This window comes from Loxodonta africana, chromosome 6, assembly GCF_030014295.1.
Source record: "Loxodonta africana isolate mLoxAfr1 chromosome 6, mLoxAfr1.hap2, whole genome shotgun sequence".
Taxonomy (NCBI): domain Eukaryota; kingdom Metazoa; phylum Chordata; class Mammalia; order Proboscidea; family Elephantidae; genus Loxodonta; species Loxodonta africana.
Window position 1 is genome coordinate 40,138,620 of NC_087347.1, and position 16,849 is coordinate 40,155,468.

Genomic DNA, 16,849 nt, shown 5'->3' on the forward strand with positions numbered 1-16,849 from the left:
ATGATCAAAACCAGCTGCTTCGTGTAGTTCTTTATTGAAAGCAATGGAGGGGTGGAGCTGGCAGTTATGGGATCTGCAGACACACTTCAGTATTGGTCTGACTTATCACTTCTCTGGAAATGGTTAACATGCCTGGTTCAAACCACCCGTCATGGGTATGTGAAGATGTGCCTCTGAGCAGTTCTGTAGATGACAGGTATTTACTTCACCCCCAAATCCGAGGGGTGGAGGGTCACCTCACAGGGGGAGCCTATTGCTTCTGAGCCAGTTCATTTGCATTTCTCATTAATCCAGGCTAGACTGTTTTTCAAGTCTCTACCATAATCTTTTCAAAACAGTTCAAACATTTGACTTTGTTTTGGTTGAGTTTACTCTAATGTGGTTTCTGCATAGCTCTCTCTTTTATGGTAATCAAATGTTCTGCCAACGTTTCTCCTGCTATGTGCACCAGCTAAGGAAACCAGATGCTTCAGGCTGGTTCTTTCAATGTATCAGAGTGTTGTTTTTGTTTAGTATTTCAGAGGTTTGACTAAAGGGTAAAAAAAAACCAAAAAGTACTGTTTTATAAATCTGACCCTTGATGTACCCCATTTCCCAATCTACTAATAGTTTTGGCTACTGCTCACATCTTGATTTAAAACTGCTTCCCATCACCATGCAGATTAGCATGTGGAAAGACAAGCTCATTTAATTCATCTTGTTTGATTTGCTTAATTTTCCTCTTGATCACTTATTCCATTCTGCAGGTTAAAGAGGGTGGGTAGAAAAGTTGAAAGGGTGACCCAGAACCACACCCCATATTGTCTCTCAACCAATCACAGACCTGAGTGGGATTGTTTTTTGATGTGTGGAGTGTTTTTTTCTCCCTCTCACACCATCAGTGTGGGAAGGAAGCAGGCCAGCTCTCGTGGGAGTGTTGGCTTATAATGCAGACTGAAAGTGTTTCAGAAAAGCAAGTTGGCATTGAATCAAACTAATAAGTGGAATTGCTTGTCTGTATGGGTTGAAAGAAGACTTTTTAGGGCCTCAAGAGTTTGTGGGAAAGAGAAGAGAAGAGGATTGAGGTGAAGTCAGAGGGAGCTTTGTGAAATATGGGGATTGAAGTCAGCATATGAGGAAAGATCCCTTAGAAATGAGGAGATATAAAATGAAAATGACCTGGAAAATTTAATCCCCTCTACTTTTACATAGTTAATCCTTAATTGAATTATTGGCTATTTATTAGTTATAATGAGGCCCTGGTCTGCATGGCATCATACTAAAAATAGGATTATGCGGGTTAGCTTGGAGAAGAGAAGCGTGTTGGGGACACAGTCCTTTTCCTCTAGAAATAGGCTAAAGATGAGATACGGCAGGGACACAGGCATCTTTGGCAGAGCAGCAAGCGAGAGCTGAGAAATAAAAACGAGCAAACTCATGAATACATAAATAATGGTTCCATTTATTAGCCCAAGTAGGACATTATACCTCAATTACAAGCTTTAGTTCTAGAAATTATTGACTGAGTTTGGATCTTGTTCAATTTTTCAGACGTACTTTTGAAAATCCAGGCACATTTAATTTTACTCATGGGCTATAATGAATTTAACAAAGGGAAAACCATCTTGTTTGAAAAAAGATGATTAATTTTGACAGCAGCCATAACACCAAAAGGCATTTGACTGTGGATCCTAACAAATTAAGGATAACATTGCAAAGAATGGGAATTCCAGTACACTTAATTGTGCTCATGTGGAAATTGTACATAGACCAACAGACAGTTGTTCAAATAGAACAATATGATACTGCATAGTTTAAAAGCATGTGTCAGGGTTATATCCTTTTACCATACTTATTCAATCTGCATGCTAAGCAAATAATTCGAGAAGCTGGGCTTTATGAAGAAGAGGATTGAAGGAAGTCTCGTTAACAACCTGTGATATGTAGATGACCCAACCTTATTTGCTAAAAGTGAAGAGCACTTGAAGCACTTACCAATGAAGATAAAATACTGTCACCTTCAGTATGGATTACACCTCAACATAAAGAAAACAAAAATCCTCACAACTGGACTAATAAGCAACATCGTGATAAATAGAGAAAATATTGAAGTTATCAAGGATTTCATTTTCCTTGGATCTACAATCAACACCCATGGAAGCAGCAGTCAAGAAATCAAAGGACGCATTGCTTTGGCAAATCTGCTGCAAAAGACCTCTTTAAAGTGTCAAAAAAACCAAGATGTCACTTTGACAACTAAGGTGTGCATGACCCAAGCTATGGTATTTTCTATCGCCCCAGTATGCATGCAAAAGCTGAACAATGAATAAGGAAGACCGAAGAAGATTTGATGCCTTTGAATTACGGTGTTGGCGAAGAATATTGAATATACCATGGACTGCCAGAAGAATGAATAAATTTGTCTTGGAAGAAGTACAGCCCGAATGTTCCTTAGAAGTGAGGATGGCAAGACTTCATCTCATGTATTTTGGATATGTTATCAGATGGGACCAGCCCCTGGAGAATGAGAGCTTGCTTGGCAGTGTAGTGGGTCAGCGAAAAAGAAGACCCTCTGTGAGAAGGATTGACACAGTGGCTACAACAATAGTCTCTAACGTGGCAACGATTGTGAGGATGGCACAGGACTGGGCAGTGTTTTGTTTTGATGTACATAGGGTCACTATGAGTTGAAACTGACATGACAGCACCTAAGAGTAACATATCAAAAATACCTAGATTAATGAGTTTTTCTACAATTATGTATGTTTACCATAAATAGTGAGAGATGGATATGCAACATGAGTAGATGGATTGAAGGTTAATAGATCATTTCAGTTTTCCAGGATTTGGCTTAGTTAGAAGAAATAGGTAAAATGGATTTGAACTACTGTGTCATTTAATTTTACAATTCTTTTTCTTTCTTTCTTTCTTTCTCTTTCTTTTTTTTTAAACATCCTGCTAGTGATTCTCCTCTTCTTTTACTTTTTTTAAAGATGTGGTACACTGACCTGTGCCTATGCATGCAAGTATTTGTGAAGGATGATAACTAGGGGCAGAGATTTTTACAAGAGGCTGAGAGGATCAAAGAGGTGCTCACAGAAGAGAATGTAGATGATTTTCAGGGAGTAATAGACCTCTGGAAATGTAGAGGTTAATAAGGAAATTATTTCAAGAGTTCAGGTAGGATGTGATATTGAGAATTGAGAAAAAAGAAAAAAAAAAGACTCAGATAATGCTGAAATTTTGAAGTAGGTTGAATGATGGCTTTAAAGTTCAGCCTTAGTGAACTTAGGGTCTTGGAAGGCTACTGGCACTGTCAACAAGGTTAGGGAAGGAGGTTAGCTTTTTCTTTCCCTGACTTTATCTGATGGAAGGACATTTTTGTGGAGGTATTGTGGTAAACTGATTGAAAAAATGCCCCTAATTATTTCCTTTCCTGTATCCATACTTCTTAAAACATGATTTTGCATCTCCTCCCATCAATAGATGTCTTTTCCCCCAAACCTTGAGTTTGGGTTGACCTTGTGCAATGCTTTAGCCGATTAGAATTACATGGTAGAAATGACAATGTTCCAGTTCTCAGCCTTGGCCTCAAGAGGCCTTATACACTTCTGTTTGCTGTCTTATAATGCTGTCAGTGCCATGTGAACATGACCAGGCTAGCCTGCTGGAGAATGAAAGATCTTGTGAATGGAGCCAAATCATTGCATCTAAGGCCATCCTAGACCATCTAGTCCTTAGCAAACCCACCAAATAATGCAGATGCATAAACCTGTCCAGCTGAGATCAATCAAGTTAGGCCCAGGTCACAAAACTATTCAAAGCATTCATAAACTTACAAGCAATAAAAACTGGTTACTGTTTTAGATGATGAAGTTTTGTGGTGACTTGTTATGCATTATTAGTGTGGCAATGAATAACCGATACAGATTATCTTGGACAGATTCATGCTGGAGATATAAAAGTGTCAAGGTGTACAAGCTGGAAATTGCATATAGAGTTGATAGGAAAACCACATGTTTAGATAAACACCTTATTGGAAATGCTACATGGAGAAGAATTCGAATGGAGAATATTTAGAAGATTTGGTCATTAGACAGGAAGACAAATAAGAATCTGCCAAGGAGTTATTAGAAAATTTGGAGGTGATTTACAACTTGTTGCCATCAAGTTGATTCTGACTCACAGTGACCCTATAGGACAGAGTAGAACTGCCCCATAGGGTTTCCAAGGCTGGTGGGCTCAAACCACTGACCTTTCAGTTATCAGTCGTGTGCTTAACCATTGCGCCACCAGGGTCCTTCTCTGAAGTCTAAACATAAGCTATTACAGCACTAGGAAAAGTGGTGGAAAGAAAATACCTTTGTACAAATATTTATACACACCAGAGTTATTGAGTCTGACATGAACAAAGCTGTATAGGGTAATTGATAGGAACCACCATTGCCTTGGAGTCGATTCCGACTCATAGCAACCCTATAGGACAGAGTAGAACTGCCCCCTAGGGTTTCCGAGGAGTGCTTGGTGGATTCAAACTAATGACATTTTGGTTAGCAGCCAAACTCTTAACCACTATGCCACAAAACCCATGCCAGAGGGCCAGTGCTGTCGAGTCAATTCCGACTCAAAGCGACCCTAGTCAGGTATTAATAAGCGAAGAAGAAGAGGTAAGTCCAAGTTAATGAGATTTCTTATGGATTCTAGAGGTAAAATGGTGGTGCCTCTTGTGGAGGGTAGAGTGGCCTAAAGGCCTCTAGGAGTAGAGGGACTAATGTATTCTTAAACATAGGGAGGAAAAACCAGGCAGAAGAGAGCACTTACTTAGGAGAGGGGGTGATAATACCGAGACTGTTAATGACTATAATGATGATATCTTGAAGTCAACATTTGACCTGAAGCCCTTCAGCATTTGCAGATATTCATTAATTCTGTGAAATTCCTCTGTGAGATTCAGTTACACATTCTACGTTGGTAGCAGCCCAAGAGCCAAAAATAACATGGCTATCATATTGTTTTACTCATGTTACAGATGAGTAACTTCAGATATCAAGTAGTTAAATAACTTGCCCAAAGTCAAACAGGAAGCCTGTTATTGAGTTGCAGAAAGACCCCAGTTCTACAAATAAACTTCTAGTCCACTAGCTTTTCACCAAATGAGTTAGTTAGAAGTCAGGTTGAGTTCATTTATTTATGGATCCATTTACTTCAGCAAAAAAAAAAAAAAAGGGTTACTTCTTATGGGAGCTCCTAAACATCAAAATGTCCTTATATCTAAAATGGTGCTTACTTTTTCATCTAATTTTTTTTTTTTCCTCTTTATACACCCTTTGCCTTTTACACAGACATTTTTATTTTTGTGTTTTAAGATAAATACATGCTCAGGAGTGTTAGGACCAAGTCGCAGCAGCCAGTTTTTCCTGATCCCCATTGACTTTTCATAGGAAACACAAAACTACTAAAACATTTATTAGGCTCTAGGGTCTAAGATTCTAGGGTAATTCCTTTAATCCACTGGCTGATTCTCTGTTTCAGAAGCAAGTCTAGGATGTGAAGGGTAATCACCATCTTTGGGAAATTTGGGGGAATTTTGGGAGTTCACTTAGGTGAATTCATTCCTGAACAATTATGCTTATCACTTGAAGGATTAATCTTCTCCCCCAAGATCATTTCTCCCATCTGTCAATTTCCTCTCTCTTTGTTGGTCCGGAGAAATCATAACCACCCTAAAGCTTTCAGACCTACAGTTGCTTTATAGAATGAGACTTTATGCTTTAAAAGCAGAGTCTGCTAATCAACCAGTCTGACACATGAAAGAGTAGTATTTTTTTTTCTATTTATACTAGAGATTAAGAAAACTAATGAATACTAATGACCGAATGTACTCACCTATCCTACGAAACAACATTGCATATGGGATGCACCTTGGTTTCCAAGGCAAATGGGAAATGTGAGAAACTGAGGACAGTCAAAATGGCAGAAGAGAGAGAGAGAAGACAGATGTTAGGGAAGAAAAGTGGCCAAAGTTTGATAAGAGAAAAACAACCAGAAGAAAAGAAATGCTGACAGTAGAAAGCAAAAGGAACTGGAGAAACTGTAAGGCTTCATTGAGTGGATAATTATTTTACATATAAATACATTCCATTATCATTACGTCGACAATTAAACTTAATTTCAAGGGTTTGAAATATACGGTGAAGATATTAATTCAATAAATCCTTTCCTGCAACTGTGAAACAGATCTGCCATCTTCTTTTCCACCGGGGGAAACCGAGGCAGAAGAAGCCAGACTTCACCCTAGGACATGGGTGAAGCTGGCATGAGCTCTCGTAGTCAAAGTGATGCCAATCCTGCTTTTCCGACCAGGCTTACGCCAAGGGGAAGGCAATTTGAACTTGGCATTTTAACAGTATTTCATGGTATGTTATTTTTGTTTGCAAATATTTTATGTATTTTAATTACTGTCTTAATGTATTTTACTTGGGCCCTAGAAGGCATAATTGAAAGAAAAAAAAAAAAAATACACACACACACAAGGAGCTAAAGAAACCATCGTGGAGTTCTTGGAATCCCAGCGTGTATTCTAACCCCTGGATACTGCTACCTTTTCCAAGCCCAGTGCTTACCCGAGCCTCCACCGTTTTTTGCCCTGGGCTTTCCACGTTGATTCTGGTCGCTTACAAGGTTACTTTGCATTCCATCTCATATAGGCAGCAAGAAAGGAAACCATATCTTTTCTCTTTCCTTTCTTTGGGGATCAGTTTCAAAGTTCTCCCCACAGCCAAACGTGTGTGGCAGGGGTCTTTGTAGTTCTCCTCGGACGGCCGGCGCTGGCTCCTCCCTCCCACCCCCACAATCTGCCCCTGCTTTTCATTCTTGATTCGCAGTCCCCAGTCCCCTCCTTCCCCACCAGGCCTCTGAGGCCTTGTCTTTCTTTAAAGTCTAGGTTGGAATCTTTTCATCAAGTTGCCTGGGCCTGAAAGGACGCCTATTTTTTCCCTCCTAGCTTAGATTTATGGCCCTTGTTGGGCCTTCCTGCCGTGGCCTCTGACAGCCCCTGCGTCTGCTAACGTCAGATTCATTGCTGTTCCTAAGGTCCTTTAAGATTTTAATGCTAAGTCTATAAATTCCGTTTCCTTTCTGCTTTAACCTTTCTTTAGACCTTCCCGTTGTCTGATGGGATGTCCCGCGGGCGTTGATTTGCAGCTCCGTTCCTGCACTCTAGGGCGAGCTGGAGGAGGAGCGGGTCGGTTTGAGCGAATGGAGGAGGAAATGGGGCAATGAACGGATGAATTTAGATTTCCATCAGCTCCGACAATTCTTCAGAGTTTGATAGGGGCTGACATTTTTCCTTCAAAGCTGTGATTTGCTGAGGACTCGTGGTGGCTTTCCATTAAAATGGTATCTGGGAGTTTTTTTTTTTTTTTTAAGAGTTAGCTGAGCAGATATTCAACTTCCCTTAATAAATGCGGGTGAGCTTACATTTTTCCTCTCTGATGTGTCAGCTGCGGACTCTCTTCCATCTCCAACACACAAGGCACTGCTTAAATCACGCTGATCTCTCTCTCTGAGGCAGCCTTTTGCGGAAGAAACTTTTCACACCTTAAGATAATAAAGCCCCCAGTTGAGAGGGGTGGAAATGGCAACCTGCTTGAAATTTCAGGAGACAAGATGAGGTCACTGCAGAGAAATAAAAAGCTTGCCGCTTCAGGGAAGCACAATGAATATTTTGGAAGTCTGATTTTTGAATTCATTTTGTCTTCCGTTGGTCTTGGTGTAACGTATTGTTCCCCTAGCTTTTCTTTTTCTCTTGTTCAGAGCACCTGTGATGAGGGGGAAGGTTGGAGAGAGGAGTGGGAGAGACAGGGAAGCAGAATTTTGGTGCCTACATCTTTGATTATATTGCTTGCTGAATCTTAAATTTATTCAGAGTAACTGTCAAAGTCTAGGGAGCAAGCCATTACTGGAACTTTGCATAATATGTAAAATACATGAAAGTCTTGCTTCCCCAGGCCAGCTTTGAGTGAAGTTAAGTCAGGACCTTTGTCATGTGAGAGTCCCTGGGTGGTGCAAACCATTAAACAGCTCACTGCTAACCAAAAGGTTGCAAGTTTGAGTTCACCCAAAGGTGCCTTGGGAGAAAGACCTGGCAATCTACTTCTAAAAAATCAGCCGTTGAAAGCCCTATGGAGTACAGTGCTATTCCGACACACATAGGGTCACCATAAGTTGGAGTGGACTTGACGGCAACTGGGTTTTTTGCCACATGATAGCATTTGTCTCTGAGAACTCAGTTTTCTTGCTTGGGTTCCAAGCACTGGAATCCTGTGACTCACTGATACATGACATGCTTTTACTCTAAGTTCTAATGTAGTTTTCCATTCCTTTGAGCCGGTTTTTGTTCATGCTGTTGTTGTCCCTGCTTCTCTGCCTGCTGCTACATTCAATGCCCTCCCCCTGTAGGGGGAGAATAGGACTCCCCCTATTTTCCAGCCTTGAGTAAGTGGTTCATGAGTCCCCACAAACAAATGATTAGCACTTTTTAAACCAACTTTAGATGATTGATATTTGAATAAATGCAGCTTAATATAGAGTGTGGCAGAGTCTGGCTAACTGTCTACTGCACCAGTTGCCTTTTCCTCTAGGGCACAGTGCATTTCCCAGCCTCCCTTGCAGTTATGTAACTTGACACCATGTATCTGAGTTCTGGCCAACAGGATGCAGGTAGAAGTGATGTACGCTAGCTCCAGGACTGGCCCATAAAATTCCTGCACAAACCTCCAGGTCCCCTCTCCTCCCTTGACTGACAGTAGGGTGTAAAATCTGCCTACCTTCTGGTAGTTCTTGGCATTCCTTGGCTTGAGGATGCATCTCTCCAATCCCTGCTTCTATCTATACATGGTCACCTCCCTTCCTTCCCGGTGTCTGTGTCACATCTCCTCTTTTTATTAGGACACCAGTCATATTGGATTAGGGCCCACCCTATTCTAGTATGACCTCATGTTAACTAATAACATCTTCAAAGACCTATTTCCATACAAAGTCACATTTATAGGTACCAGGAGTTAGGACCTGAATGTTGTTTTGAGGGACACAACTTAACCCATAAAAGTTCCCAATTCTTCACCCCTCCCTTTATCTTTATGCTTTACCATTCAACTTTGCTTTGCAGTGCCTTGCACCAATAGTAGAGGGTTCTTTCCTGCCCTTTGCCCTTAAGCTCAGCTGTGTGACGTGGACTTGCTTTGGCCAATGAGAGTTTGCAGACATGATAGAAGCCAGGACTTGAAATGTGTTTGAGTACTGGCTTGCCTTCTTGTGTATCTGCCATTGCCATGAGAAGAATATGTGCTGGGTAGTCTACTGGTCTGAGGAGAAATAGAGACCTGTGAGACAGAACTGGGTCTAACCTACAGCTTGGAATCATGCCCAGCCTAGCTCAGACTAGATTGCCTCACCCACAATCAACTCACAGACATGTGAACAAGATTAAATACATATATTTTTAAAGCCATTGAGTTTTGGGATTGTCGCACGACTTTGTTTTGGCAATAGCTAACTGATACAAAGCTCTTGTTTTTTTTAAGTTGTGATGAGATATGTATAACAAAACGTTTGTCACTTTAACCATTTTCACTTGTATAGCTCAGTGACAGTCATTCATTATCTTCTCCATGTTGTACAATATCACCACTATGCATTTCTAAAGCTCATCTGTTTCACTTCACATTTCATGAGCATGCGAAAGCTGGACGACGAATAAGGAAGACAGAAGAAGATCTGACGCCTTTGAATTGTGGTGTTGGCGAAGAAGAATATTGAATATACCATGGACTGCCAAGAGATCAAACAAATCTGTCTTGGAAGAAGTACAACCAGAATGCTCTTTAGAAGCAAGTATGGCGAGACTACGTCTCACAATTTTTGGACATGTTATCAGGAGGGATCAGTCCCCGGAGAAGAACATCATGCTTGGTAAAGTAGAGGGTCAGTGAAAAAGAGGGAGACCCTCAGTGAGATGGATTGCAAAGATAGGCTCAAGCATAACAATGATTGTGAGGATGGTGCAGGACTGGGCAGTGTTTTGTTCTGTTGTATGTAGAGTTGCTATGAGTTGAAACTGACTCAATGGCACCTAATGACAACAATTCTGCTGATGTATACCATGTTTTGAGATGCTTGGCCGAGTCCACTTTTTATCATGCTCCTTTCAAACGAGGAAGTAGGTGTGGATGTCCTGAGCATATTCCCCTTCCCCCATTTCTCCTGATACTTGATATTACTTGGTATAGAGAAGAGCTGACTACCAATCTTTTTTAATTATGATCCTCAATTGAATACCAATGAGGTTTGAGAATGCTAACATGGTAAGCCCATCACAAACCTCAGTAACTCCTTGTATAACACAATAATTGTTAGGGTACAAAGGCAGCTCCGTTAACCTTTAGACTTAGTTTGTAGCATGTCTCTGGCCACTTGTTTTCTCTTTCTTCCCCACATGCAGGCTTCCCAGAGGCCAGAACAGAACTGAAAATGGTGGTGGCAGCCCCTTCTGTGAACTTAGTGATAAGCTGAAGTATCCTTGGGCTTCCTCCTCCACAAATGGAATGAAATCAGGCAAGTTTCTTACCATTTTGTGCCTCAGCCTCCTCACCAGTAGAACAAACATGCCAGTAGAGCCTATCTCAAGGGCATATTGTGAGGATTTGATGAGTTATTATTTGAAGCACTTAGAACCATATCTGGCACAGAGCAAGCACCTATAAATATTTAACTAAATTACAAAAAAGTCACGTTATAAGCAGTCATCTGCCATTGAAGTGGCTGGCTTGACTTTATCCACTTTTCCTGAGTTCTTCCCATCCCTAAACTTCATTGATGGTCTTCCTAACTATGTTTTGCCAGGACACATGGAAACAGTTCTTTTCCTTATGGTCCTTTTGTAGATCCATCTGGACTTGAGTTTGGATGGTCCCTCAAGGCTGGGGATCAATGGTGTAGAATGAGCTCTGCATTATTCTGAACCTTAGCCTCCTCTGTCTCCTCTGTGTGAGCTTGAGGGAGCCCAGATGGCAGGCTGTTCTCTGTAAGCCTCTCATTGGAGGAGAGGTGAGCCCAGGCACGTGCCTGAGTCCCATCACAGGATTGGCATGTGGCACTGGTGGAACCCTTGATGTGTGAGTCAGATATTTCCTGGAGACCCTTTACCTGAGGTAAAATTAGGAAAGGTTTTCTTCAGAAATGGAATTAAGTAACTGGTCTCTTTCTAGCTCATTCATTATGTAGTCTGTTCAGAGCAGTACATGCAAGAAAACAAATGTTTCATCCCCCCACTTTTTCTATTTCTTTTTTTTTTTATTGTCAAAGTTTCATATAGCTGCTTTGCTTTCCAATTCCAGTGTTGACATCTGATAACGGCACCACCGATTTATAGCGGGAGAACGTGGAGGTGAATTATTTATTCTCCCCGTGTAAAGGATTAGCTATTTCCACTTTTAATGGATTTTTGTTGCAGTGTGTTTATGTATTTTTAGATAGATTGAGAAGTCCTCTGACCTCTGGTATCACATCATACAAAGCTATTTGCAAATCACATTAAATGTCTGAACTTGAACCGATGAAAGCAAAGAAATGAAGAGTTAAAATATTGAGTGCATGACCCGAGGGATTTTTCTTAATTTATATTCTTGTGTCCTAGGAAGATTACATAGATGTGAGAAGAGGACCACAGCCCGATGAACTGTATTAAGATAGACAATACAGATGTCCAGCTCTCTAGGCACAGTTACCCATCTCAAAGATAGAACCAACCAGAGTAGATGGGAAAGAAGCCTGGAGGATGAGGAACATGACTGCTCAAGACATTGAACTTTCAGGACACCAACCTTGACCATAAGCGCACTGGCAGATGAATAACCCTCTTATGTAGTTGTAAGACCAGGCTGTCTTTTTCTTTTTACTTGAAAGAAAGATTGTGTTTCTCTCTCTCTCCTTTGATTAGACAATACCAGAAACTAAAAGTTTTATAGTGAAGAGTTTTCCCTCCTATCCTTTGCCCCTCTCACCCACGCCCAACCCCCATCATTTGCCTAGGTCTTCATTACCTTCCGTGGCAATCACTTCTTTCAGTTTCTTCCATATCCTTCCATAGTTTCTTAATGTAAAAAATAATGAAAGTGTATATTCTTATTCTTCCTCTTGTATATGAAAACTGGGATATTTTATACATCGTTTTTCTGTGCCTTATTTTTTTGTTTGTTTTTTTTGTTGAGAATATACACAGCAAAATATACACCATTTCAACAGTTTCTACATGTACAATTCAGCGACATTGATAACATTCTTCGAATTGTCCAACCATTCTCACACTCCTTTTCTGCATTGTTCCTCCCCCAATAGGATAAATTCCCTGCTCCCCAGGGTTCCTGTCTAATCTTTCATGTTGCTGTTGTCACTTTGATCCCATATGGATAGTTCTTAAAAGAGCATAATGCTTAAGCTGTGCCTTATTTTTTAAATTTAGCAATATATCTTGGAGATCTTCCAATACATGTACACAGAGATCTTCTTCATTCTTTGTTACAAATTTGTTAATTGCCGTATAGTTTTCCATTCTATGCTTATACCAATGGTTATTTTGTGAGCTCCCTGCTGATGGACACTTGGCTTGTTTCCATTTTGCCAATCCACACAAGTCTGCAATGAATATCTTGTACATATTGTATGTCAGTAGGTGCAAGTCACTCTGTAGGGTAAATTCCCCAATGTGACTTTCAGGGGTGAAAAGTATATGCTTTTTTAATTTTGATGGAAGTTTACAAATTATGCTGTATAGGGATTGTGCTGCCATACACTCCTGTCAGTGGTGCATGGGAGTGAGACCATGTTCTCTTAATCTTTGTATATATGTGCTTGTGGTTTAAATTTCTTTGAAAGTTGTGATAGTATTTAAATAAGAGGAATAGGGTGAGGGAAGGAAGTGGGAGAGGCCCTTCTAGGTTCCCAGAATGCGAACAAGAAGCAACAGTGGCTGTAGATAATAATAATACCAATAGCTAATATTTACATAGCATTTTTTTTTAGCTATATGCCTGGGATTAAGTGCTTTACTGTATTAACTCATTATTAGATTAGACGTGGCTGATTTTCATTTGCCTTTCATCTGCTTTTCACAAAACAAGTATTGAGCATTTACTGTGTGCCAGGCGCTCTGTTAGTTGTTGGTTGATAAAATTTTTGTTGACAGAAGTCCTGCCAAGTGTCAACAGGAAGGGAATTTTGGAGGCAAAATCTTACCCATACTGACCAAGATTCTGTGGAAAATGCCAACAGGGTTTCCACTATAATCTTGTCTCAGATGCTGTATAATGTCTCCTGAAGCATGTTTGCCTTGGAAGCTGTAACACAAGGCAAGGTGTGTGGTTGACTCACCTGGTATATGTGAAGCAGGACCAAGTCCCATAGCTGCCTTCCCATACATGTGTACTCATGGTCTGCACTCATGGTTTGCTTTGTTTCATGTCTCTTGGTTTAATAATTACAGTTCGGTGTTGGAGAAGGTAGGAAGGGGACAGAGAGAACTTGATCTGTGTGTGTGTGTGCGTGAGTGCATGCGTTGGAATACTCGTCTAAAAAATAAGTCCAGTTCAACCACATATCAGATTTCGTCAATAGCTGGCAGTCATAATTAATACATGCAATGTACTACTACAGAGGAATATTGAGAAGGCAAAAAAAAAAAAAATTTTTTTTTTGAATGAAGATAAATGAAAACATCCCCAAGACCTTCAGGCAAATATACTGGTGCTGAGCATCAAAAAAATCAGAGGCGAGAATTAATTAACGTTGAGATCCAGTTCCTTCCACTATTCCGTGATTTTTCTCTCATTTTCTCACTTTCTTTCCTCTGCCCCAGGCCGACTTCAAGATTGCTTCAGTACCCCGTTATCCCTCATGTCTGCCACTGACTTCTAAAGACAGCCCCTTCACCTCAACTAGCCTACCTTCTTGGATTTTGTTACCAAGCTATCTCATGGCACCAGAAGATGTTTGCCCTTTGTTTAGCGGCTCACTTATCCTTACATCCCACACCATGGGCACAGGATACCAGTTGTTCCTGTTTCCTTCAGGATGGATTTGAATAATAGAGGGGTCTTGGGATGGGCCATCTATGGTTAAAGGCATTAGAAAATAGCTTTGGAGTCCATATTAGAAACAAAGGAGTCCCTGGGTGGTGCAAAAAGTCAAGCGCTAAGCTGCTAATGGAAAGGTTGGTGATTTGAACCTACCCATAGGTACCTTGGAAGAAAGATCTGGCGATCTGCTTCCAAAAGGTCACAGCCATGAAAATCCTATGGAGCACAGTTCTGCTCTGAAGCACATGGGTCAACGTGAGTCAGAATTGACCTGACAGCAGCTGATTTGGCTTTTGTTTTTTATTAGAAGCAAGAGAAAGTGTTTAGGGTAGAAGGGCAGTCTTTTGAGGGTATTAATGCCATCTGAAATAAGGAAAAGGGGGGACTGACAGTAAGGAAAGTAATTTGAAGTAATTGAAGATTGTTTCTCAGTCAGAAGTAGAGGAAAGTCTCTATTCTAGAAATCTGGTTAAAATACTGTTTCAGTCAAGGTCCAGGTAGGAAAATGTAAGCCATGGGAGTGATTTAAAATAGGGAACTGGATACTGATTTCAGATCTTGTAATAACTTGACTTAGTTTAGAATCCGCTGTCCCTCTTTAGACAGGATGTGTATTCTCCTGTGTGTCACAGGCCCTGCTTGACCCGCTACCTGATTTATATTAGTGGTTGAGGCTCTGAACATGTGATCCTTGTTGCCGAGGAGTTTATAGTAGAAGAATCAAGAGATGCTCTTTGGATTAGGGCGTTTCATCTTTTTGGTGTTTTGTAAGCAGATTATTATTACCTTTTGGTAACCATTGATGGGTGGCTCCATTAATTTTTGGACCTACACTTTGAGCTCCTTAAGAACAGGTCCAAGGCCCTCTCCTCTTCTTAGGCTGTATTCTTCCCTTAGAAATCCCATTCATACCATGACTTCAGTTATGCAGGACTCTTTCATGCCTCCAGTACAGTCCTCTGCTCTGAGGTCCAGATCCTTAAAATGCAACTGCCTCATGGATGCCTCAAAGGCAATTATAACTCAACGTATCTGAGACTAAGCTCGTGATGTCCCTGTAAAACCTGGTTTTCTTCCAATTTCTCTCAGGGATGAACACCACTGTCTATCCACCGTTTCAAAACAGAAACCTGGGAGTCATCTATGATCCTGTCTCATTCCCTCACATCCAATCCATTACTAAGTCCTTTAATTTTACCTCCTAAATGTTTCTTGAATCTGTTCTTTTCTGTCTCTTTCCACCACTACCGTCATAGTCTAAGCTACTATGAATTCCCTGAATTATTAAAATTGCCGTCTAGCTAGTCTGTCTGCACCCATTTTGACTTCTCTTCATTTCATTGTCCAACTGATTCTTGTGTGCTCTTTTCAAAGGCATATTTCATACTAACATGTCATCTCCTCAGGGATGCTTTCTCTGTCCTTCATATCACTTATCACAGTGGCAGTTTTACAGTTCTGAATGTAATTCTCAATTACTTTCAGTCTTCCCCTATGCTCTATTAGATCTTGAGGGTAGGGGCAGTGCCTGTTTTTGCTTGTTTTTATTTTCTTTTTTAACATCCCTAGCCCTCAGTATGGTATACAGCACATAGCAGGCACTCAGCAAATATTCCCCATAATATTTAGCACAGAGTTTTGCACTTAATAGGTGCTCAGTAAACACTACCATCATTACCAGTTGCCGTCAAGCTAATTTTGACTCGTGGTGACCCCATGTGTGTCATAGTAGAGCTGTGTTCTATAGGGTTTTCGATGGTTGAATTTCAGAAACAGATTGCCAGGCCTTTCTGCCAAGGTGTCTCTGGGTAATGATTGTTGTTTGCTGTTAGGTGCCATTGAGTTGATTTTGACTCATAGCGACCCTATGTACAACAGAATCAAACACTGCCCCGTCCCGCACCATCCTCACAATTGTTGCTCTGTTTGAGCCCATTGTTGCAGCCACTGTGTCAATCCATCTCATTGAGGGTCTTTCTCTTTTTTATTGACCCTCTACTTTACCAAGCATGATGTTCTTCTGTAGGGACTTGCCGCTTCTGATAACAAGTCCAGAGTACATGAGACAAAGTCTTGCCATCCTTGCTTCTAAGGAGCATTCTGGCTGTCTTTCCAAGACAGACTTGTTCGTTCTTGGCAGTCCATGATATAGTCAATATTCTTTGCTAACACCATAATTCAAATGCTTCAACTCTTCTTCAGTCTGCCTTATTCATTGTCTAGCTTTTGCATGCATAAGAGGTGATTGAAAATACTGTGGCTTGGATTAGGTGCACTTTGTTTCTCAAAGCGACATCTTTGCTTTTTAACACTTCTAAGAGGCCTCTTGCAGCAGATTTGCCTGATGCAATACATCATTTAATTTCTTGACTGCTGCTTCCATGGGCACTGTGGATCCAAGTAAAATGAAATCCTTGACAACTTCAATATTTTCTCCATTTATCATGATATTGCTTTTGGTTTGCTTGTGAGGGTTTCATGATGTTGCTTTTGGTCCAGTTGTGGGGATTTTTGTTTTCTTTACATTGAGGTATAAGCCATACTAAGTAGTATGGATTAGTAATGCATACCAAGTAGGCTGTAGCCTTTAGTCTTCATTGATACATCGACATTCAATTTAAAAAACAGATTGATAATCATCAACCTGTCTAAAAGTACAAAAGGAAGTGTCTGAATCTCTGTTTTCCGTGGGATGTAAAGGAATATCAGTCAGGGATTTTAGTCGCAAGCAACAGAAG